Raw genomic sequence first — 4,470 nt, 5'->3', positions numbered from 1 at the left:
GGGGGAGGTTCGCTGGGGGGGACATGGTCGGGCGACGCCATGCCCAAGCCACCCGCTGGCTTCGTCCTTGACGACCATGGCCAGTGCATCGCTCCCACCTCCAAGCGCATCGTCACCCTCATCAGGTGCTCCACATTCAGTTTTCTCCTAGCTAGCAGTTCATACTTGAAATGCATTATCCAAGTTCATCTTGCAAATTTGTGCAGATTGATGACGCGAACAATAGTCCATTGGAGTGCATAATCGGGAGGGTGTTCAGCGGTACGTAGGATCATGTGTGCTTTCTTCTCTGTCCGGTCGACTGTGATTAACCACACTCTACAAATTAGTTGCAAACTTGCAATGTTCATTAGTGATTTCCCTCTCCTATGATTACTTATTTCGTGCCTGTGCAGGTGCTCAAGAGCACAAACTTTAGTGGCTGGATCGTTGTATGTCACTAACTACATACATTACTCATTTATAGTTCAAACATGGTTTCAATTGATGCTAGAAATATTTATTTCGGACAATGTAATTGATGTGTGTTTGTAGGTTGCCTCTCTTGGGCGATATGATTTTTTGCGGTTTCTCATAAACTGCAGTGTGTTATGCAGATGGAAAAAACATTCAGGTTCTGCATCCTGACCAGCAGGTTATTTGTTATGACACAAGAACTTTATTATGGTTTTTGATAAAAGAAATATGGACTTCGAAATAGCTTGAAGGTTATCGATTATATGTAGCAAGGCCATTTGATTAAGTTGGCTCTTTCTTGACACCATTTTCTATGCAAGCTATTTGAATACATATTTTCCAAAACAAAGTACATAAGTGTGTTTGGGTGAGGCCCAGATTAAACATCTCACATTTTGTTTCAGAAATCATCTCTATTTAAGTCCAAGAGGTCACCAGGTGAAGGGATGGATAAACTATTAGGTTGCATTAATTTGGAGCTATGAAACTGGTAAAAGGATTATAGTTGCTGCAACTCCTAGGGTCAAGGTTTGTTCCACATTTCTATAATTTTATTTATATTTGTACTAATTTATCACATATCGTGCATCTTTTCTCCTTTAGACTAATTATTAGAGTAGAATATATTGGCTAATAGACTGCCATTCTCACCTTTGGTATTGCATCTTTTTTCTTGACAGCCTGTTACATTGGAACTTGGTGAAGATGTCGTATTTGAGTATGTTGACATTGACAAAAGGTACATGCCGAATGCTGAGACATATATACGTTGTGTGAGGCAGAGGTTAAATGCTCTGTAAATAAAGAGAGACAACAAGGATTGGTGAGTTTATGATCCCATTTTCGTACTGTTTTTATACAAGAACAACAATGAGCGACATATGTACTTCTCATCCAATTAGTTTTCTAGCTTCATGCACGTGAGAAAGACAAATATTAGTTCCTACATGTTTGAGGATATGTATAACCATACTATGGAATGCAATTGTGCCGAGGAGGAACGAGGATGAGAGATGTGTCCTGCTAGACATATTAGCAAATTCTTAGTTCATTTGATTACATTCATGAGTATTATTCTATTCCAACATGCGGGCTTTGTTCAGTGCATATACAGATATACTATCTTATAAAAATATGTTGTTCAGGGATGAAGAGGTGGATAAGTTTGTGGCTTTACTTACTGAATGTCCAGATCTGTCTTGCTTCTCAGCCAAGGCCTACATTTAGAGTATACATATTCATATGTAAGTGATTTAAGGTCAATTACCTCCCCCTGTTGTAATGCTCATCATCTTAATTCAGACATTGTTATATATATGCACCATGGTTCACGACTATACTTTTTTTCGTAGGGCCTATGCAAATTCATTTGGAACAGTGTTAATATTTTACATTTTGCTACAAAAAGTTATATGCTGCAGGTGTCTATACACGGGAACCAAAGAAGGCAACTCGGCAGTTTCTCCCTGCCCTAATTAAGATTCACTATGATAGGAGGGCACAGAGATCATGCTGCCATGGAATCCATCCATTTTCATTGCCTTGCTGCTTTCTAGCTTGTTTCTTGATATTCAATAGCCATATACCTTTAGGACTTGGGATGCGATTTCACATGCATCGCGTAGCTGATGCTTTTGCCGGTTCATGATGAGCTATTTTTGTGTAAAGCTGCTATTGGCCGTGGAAAGACTAGCTATGCATGGCTCAGTTTTATTGAGCTTAGATGAAAATTTGAGTGAACCGACTAAATTCATACAAAAAAAGGTGCCAAGTACAACCCCAAATTAGAGACACGATGGGATGCCCATCCTGGTCACTATTAGATTTTGTTATTTGTCATCTAAGAGCTACTATTAGACTTGCAATCTCAAACGGCTACCTGTATTTTTTAATTAGTTTGTGGACCTGGAATGGCCATTATTTAGGCATAGGACATGCCAGTACGTTTTCTGAAAGTTGCAGGAGAGGCATGCTATTTAAAATGGATAGATTGCAAAAAAAAAAAATTTGTACCTCCATTGGTCAGGACCTGACCATGGAAGAATGAACACTAAATGTTGTCAAATGAACTACATTGGTCCAGATCTCCACGTAATAAGTGTTATTCTTGTTGCACTGGCTCGGGCATCCGCATTGTCCGTCGACGGATATGTATGGGCCGTCGCTTGGTACAGCCGCAGGGGGAATGGCATGAACTACATTGGTCAGACCTGTAGGTAATGAGTTGATTCATGTCTTATTTTGGTGATAAAGATATGATATCAATGCAGCCTGATGGTTTGCTACGAGCGAAGCGATGCCGTTCTATGAGGGAGGCGAGCGGGCCGACGACAACTGTTGTGAGTCGGGCGAAGCGGCTCCGTCGACGGGTATGTATGGGCCGTCACTTGGTACAGTCGCAGGGGGAAGGGATGGCCATTGAACTACATTGGTCAGGACCTGTAGGTAATGAGTAGCATGATTCATGTCTTATTTTGGTGATAAAGATATGATATCGATGCAGCCTGATGGTTTGCTGCGAGCGAAGCGATGCCGTTCTGTGAGGGAGATGAGCGAGCCGACGACAGCTGTTGTGAGTTGGGCGAAGCGGCTCCGTCGACGAGTATGTATGGGCCGTCGCTTGGTACAACCGCAGGGGAAAGGGCTGGCCATTGAACTACATTGATCAGGACTTGTAGGTAATGAGTAGCATGATTCATGTTTTATTTTGGTGATAAAGATATGATATCGATGCAACCTGATGATTTGCTGCGAGTGAAGCGATAAATCCTGTCAATTCCCACATGATATCTGGGCATTCTTACACCTGGGGCCGCTTCACTCGGATAAAAGTAAGTAAACAAGAATTAATTCTAACTCCCACATGATAAAAAATAGTAAAAGGTCTCGCAAAGAAAATAATCCTATTTGACCACTATACATAGCGAGCATCAGGAAATAGAATAATCACGAATTCCGTGTAATTGGTCAAGCTGCTAAAGTAGCTAAAGTAGTGATAAATCCTGTCAATAAAATAGATCCTATCTTTATGACTTGGGAATTAGAAATATGTATTTTTGAAATGAAATTATGATAAAAAAATTATGTTTCATTGTATAACATGCTTTCAGTCCAGACGTGTGTTGCACGTGCAAGCTTACTAGTCTCTATGGTTCTTCTATCACGCTTGACTAGGAAGTCTGGGCCGACATAGCTCATATCATAAAAAAAACAACTTGACATCACTTGTTTTTTTCTTTTCCCTGCGACAGTGGGGGCGTCGACCGTGAAGAAGAAATGGCTACTTCTTTGAAGGGGAAGACGAGCCCAAAAAGTCGCAAAGGACCAAAACTTCGGCGATAACTGGAATAGTGTAATCAGATTATGGAGCCTGAAAAACTCAGGTTAGCCTGCGGAAGTTTCTGAATGCAGTAGACTAGAGCATTACTGGGAGACGAAAAGCTACGGTTAACTACAAGCACAGGTCATCGCCGTTTCCTTGCCCTTTTGAGAGCTCAGGTATCACGTATGGTACAGCTCTTGGAGGCAGAACAGCAAAATAGATATGGAACCCCGTATTGGATCTTTACGTTTGGCAAGTGCAAAACAGTGAGCAATCTTACAGGTTTTTTTAAAAGTTTTTTTTAGAAGTAGGTTTTTGTTAAGTGAACATCGAATTTTATGTTCGTATTATCATTACTGGGCCTAGCCATCCCGAGCCCATTTAGTGACAAAACTCCACGCGAAACAAGCCCACGTCCAAACAACACATAACTACGCAGCGCTGTTGTTTAGTTGAGTACCACCTCGACAAAACAGGAAGATTAGAGTAGGAGAGCTGGCTATATCATGATGGCTAGGTGCTTCGTTGCAAGGTACTTACCTGGACGGGGTCGACGAGCGATCAATAAGGCTCGTGGCCTAGATCAATGGCTCACATTGCACTTGGTGAGTGCGTTGGTCTACCATCTCCCCAAGCGGGAGAATGGACGTCGTAATTTGTGGTAGAGGGGGTACGTGTTCGCGCGGCCCTTG

At 41.6% G+C, this 4,470-nt stretch overlaps 1 non-coding gene across 1 annotated transcript; it reads left to right on the top strand.

Annotated features, from left to right (window-relative positions):
• The first annotated feature begins 4,310 nt into the window (after nt 1–4,310).
• LOC119334979 lies at nt 4,311–4,470 on the top strand. Its single transcript, XR_005161672.1, has one exon. It is a non-coding gene; the product is annotated as a U1 spliceosomal RNA (small nuclear RNA).

Source organism: Triticum dicoccoides, chromosome 7A (assembly GCF_002162155.2).
Source record: "Triticum dicoccoides isolate Atlit2015 ecotype Zavitan chromosome 7A, WEW_v2.0, whole genome shotgun sequence".
NCBI classification, from domain to species: domain Eukaryota; kingdom Viridiplantae; phylum Streptophyta; class Magnoliopsida; order Poales; family Poaceae; genus Triticum; species Triticum dicoccoides.
This window is presented reverse-complemented; position numbering and strand designations above follow the sequence as displayed.